We start from the raw sequence: 17,272 nt of genomic DNA on the forward strand, positions 1-17,272 counted from the left end.
TTATTTCTGGGCTCTCCATTCTAGTCCATTGGTCTATATGCCTATCTTTGTGCCAGTGCCACACTGTTTTGATTACTGTAGCTTTGTAGTAAGTTTTGAGGTCAGTAAGTGTGAGTCCTTCAGCTTTTTTCGTCCATGTCAAGATTATTTGTGCTCTTCGGGGTCCCTGGAGATTCCATATGAATTTTAGGATGGACTTTTCTATTTCTGCAAAAAAAAAAAAAAAGGTCATGGGATTTTCATAGGAATTGCAAATCATTAATTGTAAATCATTTTTGGTTGTGTTAACATTTTAACAATATTAAGCCTTCTAATCTATAAACAGGGGAAGTGTTTCCATTTATTTTTTTCAGCAATGTCTTGTAGGTTTCATTGTGCATGTCTTTTACCTCCTTGGTTAAATTAATTCTGAAGTATTCTATTCTTTCTGATGCTGCTGTAAATGAAGTTGTGTTTGTAATTTCTTTTTCAGATTGTAAATTGTCTATAAAAATGCATCTGATTTTTGTGTGTTAACTTTGTACCTCTACTTTGCTGAATTCATTTATTAGTTTTAATTCTTCTTTTTGGGGAATCTTTATAGTTTTCTATACATGAGCTAATCTGCAAGCAGACAATTTTACTTTTTCCTTTTTGATTTGGATATCTTTTATTTCTTTTTCTTGCTTAATTACTCAGGCCAGAACTTCCAGTACTACATTTCTAGAACTAGCAAAAGCAGGCATCCTTGCCTTGTTCTTGATCTTAGAGGAAAAGCTTTCAGTCTTTTACCATTGAGTATGATATTCACTTTTGGCTTTTCATATTTTCTTACTTACATTTTTAAATCACTCTGGTTGCTGTTTGGGGATAGAGTTATTGAGAGAGAGAGGGGCTCAAGATAGAAGCAAGGAGACAGCTCATGGGCAATAGCAATAATCCAGGCAAGGAATGTTGAAGCTAGAAGCAAGATGGTAACAGTGGAAGAAAGTGGGTAGTTTCTATATATATTCTGAAGGCTGAACAGATGGGATTTACTGACAGATTGAATGTGGAACATGAGAGAAAGAGAAAAGTTAAGGATGACTTCAAGGTTTTTGGCCTGAAGAATTGGAAGTGGACTTGCCATTTACTGAGATGGGAAGTTTATTTTAGATTATATTAAACTGGACCTCTCCTACTTGTTTACCAAAATGTTGACTTAGACATCTATATGGAGACATCGAGTAGGGAAGGAATATATGAGTCTGGATTTCAGGGGAGAGGTTCAGGGTGGAGCCATAAATTTAGAAGTCATCAGTGTATTAATGGTATGGCTGAGATTCTCCAGGGAGTGAATGTAGAGAAGAGAAGAGAAGAGAAGAGAAGAGAAGAGAAGAGAAGAGAAGAGAAGAGAAGAGAAGAGAAGAGAAGAGAAGAGAAGAGAAGAAAGAGAGAAGAGAAGAGAAGAGAAGAGAAGAGAAGAGAAGAGAAGAGAAGAGAAGAGAAGGGAAGGGAAGGGAAGGGAAGAGAAGAGAAGAGAAGAGAAGAGAAGAGAAGAGAAGAGAAGAGAAGAGAAGAGAAGAGAAGGGAAGGGAAGAGAAGAGAAGAGAAGAGAAGAGAAGAGAAGAGAAGAGAAGAGAAGAGAAGGGAAGGGAAGAGAAGAGAAGGGAAGGGAAGGGAAGAGAAGAGAAGAGGTATTAATGGTATGTGAAGCCATAAGTTTGGCTGAGATTGTCTAGGGAGTGAGTGTAGAGAGAAGAGAAAAGAAGAGAAGAGAAGAGAAGAGAGGGAGAGGGGAGGGAAGGGGTGGGGAAGGGAGAGGAGAGGAGAGAAGAGAAGAGAAGAGAAGGGAAGGGAAGGGAAGAGAAGAGAAGAGAAGAGAAGAGAAGAGAAGAGAAGAGAAGAGAAGAGAAGAGAAGGGAAGGGAAGGGAAGAGAAGAGAAGAGGAAAGAAGAGAAACCATCATTAGGTTCTGGGTACATTAGCACTGAGAGGTCAGGGAGATAAGAGGAAACCAGCAAAGGAGACTAAGACATTAAGTGATGTCCCTGAAGCCAGGTGAAGAAAAGATTTCCAGGAAGGGAAGAATGAACAACTGTGACAATCACCACTGATAGTCAAAATGGGACCATTGGTTTTAGCAATGCGAGAGGCCATCCCAAGGTTAGGGAGGAGACTTCACTGGAATGGGGAAGACCAACAATAGCTCCAAACACAAGTCCCCATGTGATGAGTGAGAGTTACTCAGTCTTCAAACATTTGCTTCATTCATTCATTCCAGCAGATACTTATCAAGCACTTATGATAATAAAAGCAAAGATAATATTTATTAAGTACCTACCATGTGCCAACACTGAGTTTTACATGAATATCTCATGCAATACACACTTCCACAGTGAGCGATTGGTACAGTTATGTTGGAATCCAGGTGGTAACTTAGGCCTCTCTTCTCAGAAGTCAGGAGTCCTTTTTTTTTTTTTTAATTGTGATAAAAAACACACAACATAAAACTTACCATTGAAATCATTTTGAAGTGTATGGTTCAGTGGTGTTAAGTGTATTCACATCGCTGTGCAACAGATATCCAGAAATTTTTCATCCTGCAAAACTGAAACTCTACCTATTAAATAATTCCCCACTTCTCCCTTTCCTAAGCTTGTGGCAACCATCATTCTACTTTCTGTTTCTATGAATTTGATTACTTTGGATACCTCATATACCTCAAATGGAATCCTACAGTATTTGTCCTGTGACTGGTTTATTAGCATAATGTCTTCAAGGTCCATCCTTGTCGCAGCAATCTGTCAGAATTTCCTTCCCTTTTAGGCAGAATAATATTTCATTGCTTACATACACCACGTTTTGCTTATTCGTTCATCTGTTGGCAGACATTGGGTTGCTTCCACCTCTTGGCTACTGAAAATAATGTAGCTATGAACATGAATGTGCAAATAGCCCTTCAAGATGCTGCTTTCAATTATTTTGGATATAAACAGGAAGTCCAGATTCTTAACCAGTGCCCTATTAACACAGTGATGCCTAGGGGTGGGGTGGTCCTTTCTTAATGGAGCATGTCTAGCAGGAAACACAGAGATTGAGCATCTAACTCTAGGTGCTGTGAGTGTATAAAGACTGGGGCATTAAGGGACATAGATAGCAGAGCGTCCCGTGTGACCCCAGGGAGGAAAACAAGATGAAGTTCCACATCCTGACCCTGAGATGCTCTCAGAATATAATAAGTCCCTTATTAATCAAAGGGACTTAAACTCAATGTATAACCTTCAAATGGGGAAGTCTCGTGGTCTTAATGTACCCAGAGCAGACTGAATAAATGTTTTAGATTTCCAAAGCAAAATGATGATGATGATGATGATGATTTTGATGATGATGACAGCTATCTTTTACTGGGTGCTTGCCCTATGCTAGAAACTATGGGGCCAGCTTGACACCTGTGACCTTATTGAACCTTTGCAATGAGCTTGCAATGTGAGTACTGTTATTATCCTGCTTTGTCAGATGAGGAAACCGAGGCCCAGGGAGGTGAGCTCACTTGCCAAACTCTCAGGCCCAGTCTCTTTAAGCTATTCCCCTGGAGCCCTGGGCCCCTGCCCCCCTCCTCCTCCTGCCAGTGGGTGCAGCAGGCTAGCGGGAGGGGCCCCGCCGGCCACGCCCCAGCCCCAGAAATGGAGCCTTTGCCACTGACACAGACACCAGCAGATTTCAACACTGATTTCCTCATCTTCCTTTCCAACATGTGACCCGCCGGCCCCGTGATGCAGGGACAGTCAGGGAAACGGGGTAAGGGGGCCGCGATACTGAAGGGGAGAGACCTCACCTCTCCGCCCGGACTGCCACATCGCCCCCCAAGCCTGCCTCTGCGTCTCCTGGCCGGCTCTGTGCCACACTGCAGCCTGAGTGGTCTTTTCAACGGGTAAGCCAGATTAGGTCACTCCCACAGCTACAGTCCTTCCATCGTTTCCCTCTGTTCGCCCTCCGTCCCCTAGCCTCCGAGGTCCCACGGGCTGCTGCCGCTGCCCACCTGGCCCACGATCGCAGTGCAGCCAAGCCGCCTGGGTCTTATCAGCCCTCCACTCTGTCCACTCTCTGATCAGAGGTCCCTCCTCCAGAAAGGTCTTCCCCAACCATCTCGGGGAAATTAGCCCACCTCTTCCCTGTTAAAAAAAAAAAAAAAAAAAAAAAAATCAGTATTTTTTACTTTGGCAAAATTTAGCATAAAATGGTAGCATAAAAATGACCATTTTAACCATTTTAAATGTAAGCTTCAGTGGCATTAAAGACATTCCTTACTGTTGCTTATTCTTTGGTCTGCTAACTTCTTTGCCACCATTCTCCAGTAGTCTCCTTGGATACAGAAACCTTGTCTGTTGGGTTCACGATTGTTATCACAGTGACTATAACCATCCAGCTTATGGCAGGTGCCCCATCAGCATTTTGAAATGAATGAATGAATACCACTGCCCACGGGTCAGCCTGCTGGGCACAAGACTAGTCACTTCTAAAATGAGTACATGTTTGAAACCCTAAAATGCTGACAGGCACTCACAGATGTTATTTTTTCAATTTTCTCTCTTTTTTAAAATCAAAATTTAATACAAAATTTATAAAAGTAACATGTACGTCACAGTCCTGGGAAATGAAAGTGTCTGCACAATCAACAAAGAATCAAGAAGTTCGAGACTGAGGTTAAATAAAGAGAGAAATCAGAAAAGGCTTCCACTGATCTGTCGGTGTGTCTGCTCCACTGAAGTCTGATAAGGAGAGGGTTTGCGGTGCCCTAGGGCAAGGACCAGTCTCCCCATCCCCCCAGGGCGCCCTCACCACTGTGGCTGGAGTATGTGCTCTTGGCAGGCCCTGATCACCAGCCCTGTTGTGAAGGGGAGGAGTATTTCAGGGGAGAAAGAACCCCTGAAGTCCCAATAAAACAGCAGCATGAGGCAGCAAGGTTGGGGGAGAGGCCAGGACTCCGGCATTAAGCCTGCTCCCCTCCCTACTTGGGACTCAAACGATGTCACTCGTTCCCTTTGCTATTCATGTCTTCTTCCTCTTTCCAGGCCAGTAGCAGGGCCAATCTCTTGTACATGCCGTCCTTGGGCTCACTCCTTGCATGTGGGGGGGAGGTGTTTATGTGTGTTTATGAGTGTGTATGTCTGTGATATTGTGGTTTATAATAAACATATATCCCCATTTTCATCCCTGTTGAGAGCACAGAGCTCCTAAAACATTCGGAATTTCCTAAGTGAAAAGAGTGATAAAGGTTTTGTTATTCATAACAAGCCCCTTTCTGCTACCCCTAAGTTTGTTAGTGAGGTAACTTCTGGAAAGCCCCTAAGGATGGGAGCTAGCTGCCTGGTTATTTGGGAACCAACCAGGATTATAGGATTAGGAACTTTCAGTCCCAACCCCTGACCTCCTGGGACGGGAGAAGGATTGGAGGGAGGTTGAATCAGTCATGAATGACCGATGATGTAATCCATCGTGCCCATGTAAGGAAGCCTCCCTAAAACCCAAAGGACAGAGCCCCAGAGAGCTTCCGGGCTGGTGAACACATGGAGATCTGGGGAGAGTGATGTGCTCCAGGGGGCATGGAAGCTCCTCACTCCTTCCCCCATACCTTGCCCTGTGCATCTCTTCCATCTGGCTGTTCTTGAGTTAGATCCTTTTACAATAAATCCGTAACCTAGTTAAGTACCTAGTTCTTCTGAGTTCCATGAGCCACTTTAGAAAATCAAACCCGAGGAGGGCGGGTTAGGGAACCTCCAATTTATAGCCTGTCCACCAGAAGCTCAGTGTCCACCTGGGCATCTGAATTGGGGAACAGTCTTATGGGACTGAGCCCATAACCTGTGCGACTCCAGGTAGGTAGCACCAGAACTGAGTTAAATTGTAGGACCCCCAGTCAGTGTCCACTAAGAAACGAGTTAATTGCCTAGTGGTATCAGGAAAGGCACAACAGAGTGTATGTGTGTGTGTGTGTGTGTGTATATGTGTGTGTGTGCGCGCGCACGCTAGTGCATGCATGCGCATGCATGTACATATATGTATGGGTGTGGGTGTGGAAGCTTGTATATGTGTGACTGTGTATACTGTAGGGGAGGAAAGCTTTTCCTTTCTTCCCTTCTAGGTTCTTTGGCTGCTCTAACAATCAAATAACTAATAATCAATAAAATGATTGACAATTAAACAATTAAATGGACATAAGAGAGATTAACAGGAGAAAAACAAACTTAATTTCACGTGTATGGGAGCTCACAAAAATATGAGACTCAAAGAAGTGACCAGGGCAGGCAGCTTTTAGACAAAGAAACAATACATTTGTGAAGAATTGACAAGACAAATAAGTTTGGGTTTGGGGTAGTAAATGAGTGAAGAAGTAACAAGGGTTTGTTTATACAGCCTTCTTGCCCTAAATTCCCTATCTCTAGTGATAAGGACCTCTCTCCTGGTACAGGGAGGGTAGCCTACACATGGGAAATTTATTTCCTGCTTTCCAGGGGACAAAGGAGAGTCATTGTGTCCTTTTTGCACAGGTTGTTTCTTAAGTAACTTTAATTCAAAATAATCAATATACCAAAGTAGCGTATTTTGGGGTGGCCTGTCCTGAACCCCATCAGTACCCATGTGTGGGAGAGAGTCAGAGACGTAGATGATGGGCCCAGGGTCGCTCAGACACCAGTTGGCGAACTTTCTTTCTCAGCGTCCTCTCTGACTAACCTAACCGCCTCTCTTCCCACTGTCCTGCAGGGAAACTGCTCCAGAGCTCTTGGTTGGCAAACACACCCTTTTTTATCTGACTGCCCAGCCTTTGTGCAGGCTGCTCCCCCTGCCTGAAGGCCCTTTCCCAGCCCTACACTTTCCAAGGTCCCTGGCTTTGCAGGGCCCAGCCCAGATCTTACTTCCTTTCAAAACTTCTCCAGTTCTCCTCCAATCTAAATAAATCCCTCCACCTACCCCAGAGAATCTCTCCCTACATCCTATGCTAATTTAATACCTCTTTAAATAAGAACACAAGCGCCCGGCCTAATGCTTGGCACATCTTAGAGACTCAGACCATGTTCTCTGAAAAGATCCGGTGTTCAGCAAATTCTGGTGGGAATGGAGGTGGGAATGACCGAGTGAACAAATGAACAGCCCTCTCGCCTGCCCTTCATGGTTGCTGACAGAGTTCAACTCAGCACAGTGACCCACAAAGTTCCCAGTCCAGAGCTGGGCACAGAGCAGCTGACCGGAGCCTGCTCGCTGGCATGGATGGGTTTTGAAGCAATGCGCTCTCCTAGGCCAGACCCAACCTGCATAGCTAGGCTTCCTGATGGGGCAAATGCCAACACAAAGGCCCCAGCAGGCCCGGCGCCAGGGAGCTGCGCACTGATCTCCAGAAAGGAGCAAAGTCTGTGGCTCCAGCCGCCCACCCTCAGTCCTGCCAGCCCGGGGGCTGTGCACACTGCCCCGGCCCCCTGGGCAAGAAAAAGAAGGAGGGGAAATCAGGTTTAACCAGATGGCCAAGTTGTTCTTTTACTCAGCACCTGTGGAGCCCTGGGGCTGGGGTTGGTGGAGGTGTGGCTGAAAAGCAGACCAGGGCAGCTTATTGTTAAGAGCACAGAACCTGGATCTGAGTTCAAATACTGACCGGGTGGGTACCAGCGGTTGTGACCCTAGGCAAGGCCGCTCCCCCTCTGAGGCTCAGATGCGCTCCCTGTAAAATGCAGTAACCATCAATGGCCACAGGTTAATCCGCAGACAGGTACAGGCTTGAGACATGTTCTTACCCTATTATGGCACAATAAGAAACATCATGACAAAGAACACATGTATATGTCCATCTATACCTATGTCGTGATAGCTAGCTAGCTGGGGAGGCAATGCATATATATCACCAGAATAGTTTACCAATTACCCTCCCGGAAGAAAGATTGGCCTTCATTTTGAGATTTTATCCTCACTCTATTTTTATTTTGTAAGTGAAAGGGCGACAAGCCTTTGTGCTTACAGTTGCCTCTGCCAGAATCCTTAACCCACCCACCTACCAGAGACTCACCCCCTCACCAGCTCCAGAACTTTATTCAGATGTGTGTTTCTCGAGGACACCCTCCCTGAGCACCCCGTTTAAAATACAATCCAACCCCCCTGGGCCCGGTCCCTTCCCCCTTGCCCGACACGTTTCTCGTTCATAGCACTTACCACCACCACCACCGTCAGACCTATTACTTATTTTCTGTTGGGTCCATTGTCTGACTTTCCCCAGGACACAGGCATCTTTGTCTCTCTGGTTCACAGCTCTACCCCAGTACCTGAAATAACGCCTGGCACATAGCAGGCTCTCAATAAATATTTGTCAAATGGATAAATAATAGAATAGATATTTGTTTTTTAATGTCTTTCCTTGGCAAAAAAAAAAAAGCCAGAAACTCACTCATTTTCAGCTCCCAAAATTGGACATTGAAAAGGAGGGGATTTTACTGGTCTCTGAAATCTTTAAATCATTGAGAAAATGTATGTAAAATTTTGGCACAGGTCACGGCCCGTGGTAAAACTCACCAACTGCTAATAATGATTCCCTTCTTCCTCCTGTGCCCCTCCCCCCGGGCCTTCTCCTCCCCACCCCTCCGCTCACTCCTCCTCTAGCCTTATCTGTTCTCACCAGGGCTGTCCCCAAGCTCCAAAACTCAAAGGAACCTTCTGTCCTCTCAATTTGCCTAATTCACTTATTTTCTTTAAAGATCCTGATTACAGACTGGCTTGGGAGGGCTGATCCGGCTGTCAACAGGCGTAAAGAAGGGCCAGCCCGCCTAGGTGACCTAGAAGCCTGTATTAGCAAGCTTGGTCAAGATTTGACTACTTTTATGATCCCAGGTCACCAATGAAATCAATTAAAGGTTTTTGTTAGTTTGTTGGCTTAGTTCCAGACCCGCTGTTTAGGGAAGTTAAGAGCTCAATTCCAAAGATAACTGTGGACCTGGAGGGGCTGCCCCAGGCAGGAAGCCCTGGAGAAGCTGGTGACCAACTGACCGGCACCCACTGGCCTGAGGGAGGGCAGGGTCAGCTGCAGGACCCCGGGTCAGAGCCAGAAGGAAACTCAGAGACTAAATAGATTGGCTCGGTCATTTCGCAGTCGGGGAGACTGAGATGCAGAGAGATACCAGGACTGACTTTAAGATCTCATTTGAAAATAGCAGAACCAAGAACATAATTTTGTTTCCTGGCTCCATGTCCTGCATCCTCTGACCAGGGCAAGAGGGGCTCCAGCCCTCTCCCCTGCCCAAGTGAGGAATCTGGGGGGACAAGGGTTGTGTTCCAGTTGGAACCTAAGCAGCTCCCTTCCAGATGATGCTCCAGGGTCCCAAGATCCTGGGATTCCTTGTTAAATGTCTGAGCCCACTTGCAGGCTTTCATGGGCCTCTCCCCCATCCTATTTTCACTAGGGTAGGCCATGCGGCCAGTGGGTGCTGATTGCCGGGGGGGTGGGGGGTGCGGGGGGTGCGGGCTGCCTGCCCAAGGCCCCTTACAGTGCAGGCAAACAGAACAAGGGTAGCAGAGGGCAGGTGCTCGTGTGAAACTGCAAGGTTGGGCCTAATTCCAGGTCATTAGGAAGCTCTGTGCTACCAGGCAATAAAACACGTTTTATTTAATAGTTTATTACCTTGATTTATAACTTGAAATATTTAGACTATGGTCTGTAACCCCATCTGGAGGGAGCCTGCTGTCTAGAGCCCAGGACCTGGATCTGAGTTCAAATACTGACCGGGTGGGTACCAGCGGTTGTGACCCTAGGCAAGGCCGCTCCCTCTCTGACCCTGCTTCCCTACGCCACCTCCAGCGTGGTCTGTGGGGGTGAGAGGGGCCTAGGCTTCCAGGAAGAGGGAGTTGGGAGAAGGGAGTGAGCGTGGGCAGCCTCCTCCTCACACAGGCGCTTCGTGTGCGGGATCTAGGGCCACCCTCGCATCACCTTTTCGGCTGAGAAAACTCAGGCTCACAAGGCTTTGGCCATGTCACACAGCCAGGGACAGATGACCAAAGGGCCCTCACCTTTCCCAACTGAATGGCAAGTTAATGTTGAAATGACAAAAGAAAGGGACAGGGAGAAACATTTCCGGCCCTCCTGGAAGGCCCCTTTAGCATCTATAGGTGTTCCTGGCTAGGTATCTGCCTGGCTGATTTACCCGGGCAGCTGGGGTTGGCAGGGGGCATCTTCCTCTCTGCCTGGCTATTGCTACCGTCCAAACACCCACTGTGCCATGACTTCTCAGAAAGGAGCTTTAGGGACAGTGGGGTGACAACGCAGGACATAAAAACTGGCATCCGGGTGCACCATCAGATACAAGAGGCTGGGGGCATGAGGTTTCTCAGAAAGTTGGGCTTCTCTGCATCTTTCTCAGGGAGCCCAAATCTTCGCTAAGTTGATCTCCTACTGAAGAGAGACCTTCGCTTTGCCAGAGCTTCTGTTTAATTATGGCTAATGAAATGATCTGAACTAGAGGTCTCTATCAGACCTGGACACTCCCCCATTTAGAACTTCTTTCTGAACATTGGTCCCATCTGCCACTGCGGGCTCATGTCTTCCCATAATTTCTCCCTGTGCCCTGGGCTCCCCTTCAGCTTCTGAGGCAACCTTTCCCTTTTGCACAGGCTTCTTCCCCTGGGATGCCCTTTCCCTCCTTTCCTGACCCAGCCAGCTCTTTGCTCTTCAGGAGCCAGCTAGGTCCCTGTTCTCCAGTCCCTCCCAGCTGCCCCCAGACTCCTCAGACTGTATCCTCTGTGCCTCCTCTGTTCTCCCCAAGCCCGTGCCTAGTCATAAAAGGACTCTGGACACTGCGGGCTGATTTCTACCTGTTTGTTTCCTGTTGTAACTCACAAGTAACTTGGGGCTACAGTTGGATTTTATTCCGCTTTCTGTTCCAGCGTGCACTTGGGGCCTGAAATGTGGTAGGTGCTCACGAAAGGTGAGCTGAGGGTGGGAGCCCCCTCTCTCAAAGGGTGTGCCCTCAGCATGACCTTATTTGCTATTTACTCTCCCGAGGAGGAGGACTTACGGGGACAGCTCTTATTATCCCCATTTTCTCACTCTGAAGGTTGAGAAGCACTCGACCATCCCTGTCTCTGGGGGCTAGGCCTGTGTAAAGCAGTTCTGGTCTTTCCCTTGCTTGGCTGGGGGCAGGGCAGCCACAGAGCGCTGGCTGCTGGACACCCAACTTAGAGCAAGGTGGCATTTGACCTTTTTCTCAGCAAACTCCAGACTTTGCCCTGGGGCGAGAAGCAAGAGAGAAACGGCGGAGCTGGGCTGAGGAGACCGGAGACCCTCCCTCTCCCAGGGACCAGAGGAGGTCCCGGTCAGGGACATTTCCAGGCAGGAGCCGGGCCCAACTCCAGGGACACACCAATGCAGGGCTGGGGAGGAGGGGAAAGGTCGGTTGCAAAACCCTGCGTGTGGCAGCTTCACTGCTGAGTCATGCTCCTGAGGCCTGCTGGGGACCAAAGTCAGAGGCCACGAGCTCAAAACAGCCCGGTTAGCACTGCTCCTGTTGACTCCCTGGCCTTCCACAGCCAGTCCTTCCTCGGGCCCCACTAATCCCCTTCTGCAGGGCACAGCTATTAGGGTTTTCCCCAGCATACCCTCCTGTGTTTGGGTGATAGCACCCCAATTTTCCTTAGAGATCCTCTTTCCCACCCTCAGCCCAGATGAAGTTGGACTCTCTCCCCCTCCCCAAACACCAAGGATGGTCACACGGCCCAGGCTCAGAACATTCCCTCACGCTTGTGATTGGCTCCAGGATGGGAACATGAGGAAGCATAGCAAACGAGACTCAATTCCAAGACTTTCATCACAAATGTTGGGGAAGAGACCCTCTCTTTTTCTATAAGGATTGCCAGCTGGGTAACTCTCTCAGCCTGGAGGAACTGGGGCCTCCATGGGCATGGTGGTTGCCTGAGAAAGAGGCCAGCCCAGGGAAAAGCAGAACCAAGAAAATATACAAGGAGGGGACCCAGCCTCCCAGCCTTTTGTGAAACTCAAAATGTACCTCTCACTTGACAGTGACATGGACAAATACTTTCCTCTTGGCTCAAGCAGATTTTGAAGTTGCGTTTTTGTCATTTGCAAACAAAAGATTTCTGACTAACACCAACTGGATAATATCTATTCCAACCATCTTCCTCTCTGTTCTCGCTCTCTCTGCCCTAGTTTAAGCCTCGTCATTGGCCTTGCCATCTCTACCCTGGATTGGTGTACCAGACAATCAACTAATGATGACAACAGAGTAACAATAGTTGGACACCTGCTGCCACTTGCATGCACCTCCTGTTTATTAGAGCGACCCCACAAATTGATACCTGCATCTTAGTGATAGAGACTGAGGGTCAGAGAAGTAAGGGGCTCGTACAGACATAGTATAGGCCGATGAGCTAGGATACAAACTCGGATGATCTGACTCCAAAGCACAGCCTCTTTGACCACAGCTTCATCCTGCTTCGTTTAATTCTAGGTGGGTCCTGTTTATTATCCGCAGCAGATATTTAGGTGGGAACACTTTTGTGTTCGGAAGCACAGGGTCATGGGGATAGCCAGACTCTGTCAAATATCTTGGACTTCATGGACCCCTTTGAGGGACACTAACTCTACTTTTGGCCCATCATTTTTCTTCTGCCTTCATTTTCTTTTCCCCCAATGCCCCTCCCCATGTTCAATTTTGCTGCCATGCTTTCACTGGCCGGGCTTAGCTCACATGCCCATCACTGTATAGTCACTGAGGTCAGGAGATGTGCTATCTGAGTGGGTTGCCACGTCATAGGCTCAGCCCTGGCTCTTAGTCAGTTCCACACAAACCAGATGGATGGAAAAGGGTAAGATGATCGTCCAGAGACAAATCAAGGTGTTGTTGCCCAGAAGGGGTAGCCCCTTCTTCTCATCTGCTGCCCAAGACCTCAGCCACCCAAAGCAACAGTTATTTATTTGATTTTGCAGTGTGCCAAGCCCTAGGTTGGGCACTGGAAGGACAGAGATTAGGCATAGACTTGCCACTGATGCAGATGGTGAAAACCTCACTGTCTGAGAGCAAGTGGATGGTGGACAAACCAACAAAATGTTGTGGGATGAGGCCACAGCCAAGAAACACCATCAGAACAATTCATTTTGCTTGGGGATGGAGGAGGGGGTATGGGAAAAGCCATATTGAAGAGATAACACAAGCTGGGCTTCAAAGGGTGTGGCAGCTTTTGTCAGGAAGGATGGTAGGACAACAGCATTTCTGGCAGAGTGGAACAGCATGTGCAGAGGTGCAGAGGCATAAGAAATCTGCAGGGTTCTGTGAAGAGAGTGTAGTTGGGGACAATGCAAGACAAGGAAGGGGAGGGGGAGAAGAGGTGATTTGCCTGAGGAGTAAAGGAGTAGAGAAGCAGAAAAGTAATCCCTAGTGTTTGAATGGCTTTTCCTGACCTTTTATTTAAGCTTTGCTTAGACAGCCCAAGAGGAAGCTGGTGCCTCCCCACTCTGCAGCTTGCCTGGGGAAGGGAAGGGTTAAATCAGAACAAGATGAAGATATGCCTGGGGAGCTAACTGTGGAATGGGGAGACCAAGGCAGCCTGGAGCTTGAGCATGGGAAAAAGGACTGGCGAAAGGAAGGAGGCAGGCCAAGGAAGGGACAGGTCAATTGCTGAACTCAATAAAAATTTGCATGCCAAGCCCTGCACTGGACCTTGGGGATACAGAGATCAATAAGGCAAGGCTCCTGGGCTCCACAAGCTCACAAGCAGGATCATAAGCAGGCTCACAAGAATATGGCAAAGACCATAGAGTGGGGTGAGTTCTATGGCTCGATCTGTCCAGCAAGAGTCTGTGGGAGCACTAGGAGCAACCTCCCTAGCCCAGGGACATGGAGAAGGCTTCCTAGAGAAAGTGACATTGGAGCTGGGCCTTAAAGGGTTACTAGGAGCTTGCCATTTAGAGATTGAGGAACTCTCATAACTCCAATAGTCTCTTTTATTAAGATTGACTACACTGTAGTCACTTGGCCAATGTCTCTCCTTTCTGCTGAGCTCCATAGTCATGGGCATTCTGTCTGTCTGGTTCACTGAATTTTCTCCTATACCAAAAAGAGTGTCTGGCATACAGTAGGTGCTCAGTAATGTGTGTGTGTGTACACGAGAGAGCAGCTTGTGCAAAGGCTCAGTGGTTGGTGCCCATACAGACAGCAGTACAAACTGGTTTGGGACAAGGTGGATGGGGCAGACAGAGTCCAGGGCAGAAATGACCTTGACTGCCCAGAGTAGTCTGGATTTTATCCTCTAAATGGGGAAGGACATGATCAAATTTGCACTCACTTGTTTATTGACAAATATTTATTGAGCACCTACTATGGGCCAAGTATTGCATTAGACCCTAGGGGATATCATGAGAGCAAGACCAACTCCTTCCCCATGTGGAGCCTACGTCCTCCTGGGAAACCAGACAGCAAACTTGTCAGCCATTAAGAAAGAATATCTTTTCAGCTAGTGATGAAATGCTAGGTAGAAAAATTTCAATGGTTAAGGGGTCAGAAAGTGATGAGAAGGGAGAAGCTCAGTGCCAGACAGGGAGTGTGTCAGATAGGATTGTGTTCAGCTGCATGCAGCAGAAAACCTGACTCATAGTAGCCTAACATATAGGAGTTTATTTATATCTTGCAACAGGAAGTCCAAGAGGTAAGCAGTTCAGGGCTGGATGGCAACTTGGTGGTGATGTCATGAAACCACGTTCCTCCATCTTCCTGTTCTACCTCCTTAGCATTATCTCTGTTGCTTTAACTTTTTTTTTTAATGAGAAGGAATGTATGCATTTCATATTTATTTAAAAGTACATAATTAAAATAACTTAAGTTGATGCCTCACTGACATGTAAATTACTCCATCCAAAAAAATTCAGGGGAGCCTGATGCTCACAAAGATGACTGGTATGAGTTTTCTGGGGTGGAAAATAGGGGAAAGGACCAAAGCCACATCTGGGTTGATGTGATACACGATTGTAACCACCAGTGGGTGGGGGGGTGTGACTGCGGGTGTGCAGGTAAGGTATTCAATTCCTATGCTGAACTCCTTCCAGCGGAAACAGGTATTCAGAGCAAGAAATGGCCATGAAGAGAATAACCCCCATCTCCTCCCACCTCCCACAAAGAAACTTGGAAAGATTTTAGGATGAGCATCAGGCTCCCTAAATTTCATTGAATGGGAGATGCAGGACAAGCTGACTGCAGCTAGTACTCGGCTTACAAAGGGATCACTCTGGGGCAATCTGGAAGCTCTAGTTCTGGGAGAAATGGGGAAGCCTGGGTTAGGGTGGGTGATAGGGATGGAGAAAAAGGGGCAGCCGTGACAACTATGGAAGGGGATGCAAAAATGGTAACAGTTAATGTAACCAAGGGTCTCACTGAGGTGAGGGGACCCAAATGCAGCTGTAAGAAGTGATGAGCTAGTCCCAAGTCTCCAACAATGTCGGGCTCCCCCACTAGAGGAGTTGTTTCTAAGAGGCAAATCTCAAGATGGCTTATAGGGTTTTCTGGATGCTAAGAAGTTCCTAAAGTCAGCCTGCCCTTCCTTTATTGGTAGAGCCAGCGAATCATGGAATCCAAACGCTCATTGGGTACTGGGCATTCATTAGCGTCTTGGTAGCTGGTGGCAAGTCCATTAAAAAACAAAAACATGGCAACAGAACTTTGGGGAGTTTGGGGGAATGCAGGCCAAATAACCTAGCCCTTGGGCCCTAGTCACTGGGCACTTGAGTTGGTCACTGATTGGGGGACATTCTGTGGAGAGGTGGTAACTCTGTTCCAAAAAACTTGGGGCCATGACTGTCATCTCCTTAAAAAGGAAGGGAGGTTGAACGGGCTTCAGAAAAGTCCCATTCCAATAGATTATGAATGTGTTTGTTCATCTTTAATGTAGCCAGCTAAAACGGTTTCAGGGCATCAAATATTCCACTAATCCTGGGCTAGGCCCTAAATATTAATGGGGAACAAAACAGACAAAAATCTCTCCCCTCACAGAACTCTGATAGGAGGAGACACCCAAAACCCCAAATAAATAAGAAGTCTCTATGGAGTAAACTAGTTGTTTCCTTTTGTTTTTCTATGTTAGGCGGGGTTCTGTGACCATCTCGGAGCCAAACACATCCTTCATTAAATAATTCACTGACAAGTCATGCTGTTTTCTTCTTCAACTATGTAGTCAAAAGGAGATTTAGTCCAGACATGTGTCAGTCAATCAGCAATAGACAAAGTTCTGGGTACCTGTTGCTTCCATGTTTTTCATTCTAGCATTTGGGAGTATTAAAGATGGAAGCATTGAAGCCCCAGAGGTGAAATGTCCAAAGATCAATCAATTGACAAACAAGACCCAGGTATCCAATTCACAGGCTGAGACGGTACACATTTTCCATCACCTGACCGTAAGAGCCTCTGTTCTCTGCACTAGGCCAAGCTGGTGGCCCGTGGGTAGATATGCATATGTCTCATGGAAAGATATTATTAAGTGTACAGCTCTTGATAGGTGATAAAGCATCTTCACATTTGTTATCTCTCTATATACTCTACATAGAGTTATAGGTTTAGCAAGTGAAGTTATAGGCCATCCAGTTAAATTTGAATGCAATATTTGGGACACAATTAAGCAAAAAATTGTTTATCTGAAATTCAAATTTAACTGGATGTTAAATTTAGTTTCGTTTGGTGCATTTGGGCCGCTATAACAAATTCCCATAGACTAGCTTAAAAACAAATTTTATTTCTCATAGTTCTGGAGGCTGGGAAGTCCCAGATCAAGGCGCCCGCAGATTTGGTGTCTGGTGAGAATGCTCTCTCTGGTTCACAGATGGCTGGCTTTTGTCTGTGTCCTCCCATGGTGGAAGGGGCGAGAGAGCTCCCTGGAGTCCCCATGACCTAAGACCTCCCAAAGGCCCCACCTTCTACCGCCATCACACTGGGCGTTAGGATTGAACACATGAATTTAGGTGGGACACAGTCCATAGCACTGGACATTCTGCATCTTATCTGGCAACCCTAACTATACCCCTCAGAGGCAGGCCTAACCCTCCGTTTGACCACTGAGGCTCAGAAAGTAAATTGCTTAAGGTCAACGGGGGCGGGGGGGGGGTGGTGTCAGACCAAGGGGATGTCAGAACTGGGCCCTTCCCCTTTTCTGGTCCCTGCTTCCCCCCCGGGTGGCCTCCTCAAGGCATCAGGGACATGTTGGGGTGGAATATGAGGATCTCAGGGCTAGAGAGGAGGGACTGTGTCAAGGGGAGGCCACGGAGGGGGCCACCGCCATGATTAGC

At 47.2% G+C, this 17,272-nt stretch overlaps 1 long non-coding RNA gene across 1 annotated transcript in view; it reads left to right on the forward strand.

The window, feature by feature from the left end:
* The first annotated feature begins 3,741 nt into the window (after positions 1–3,741).
* LOC113929145 overlaps positions 3,742–17,272 on the forward strand; it is a 35,664-nt gene continuing 22,133 nt past the window's right edge. Inside the window, exon 1 of the long non-coding RNA XR_003522116.1 lies at positions 3,742–3,892. This is a non-coding gene — a long non-coding RNA (uncharacterized LOC113929145). The remainder of the gene's footprint in view (positions 3,893–17,272) is intronic.

The sequence above is a fragment of the Zalophus californianus genome, chromosome 5 (assembly GCF_009762305.2).
Source record: "Zalophus californianus isolate mZalCal1 chromosome 5, mZalCal1.pri.v2, whole genome shotgun sequence".
Lineage (NCBI taxonomy): Eukaryota > Metazoa > Chordata > Mammalia > Carnivora > Otariidae > Zalophus > Zalophus californianus.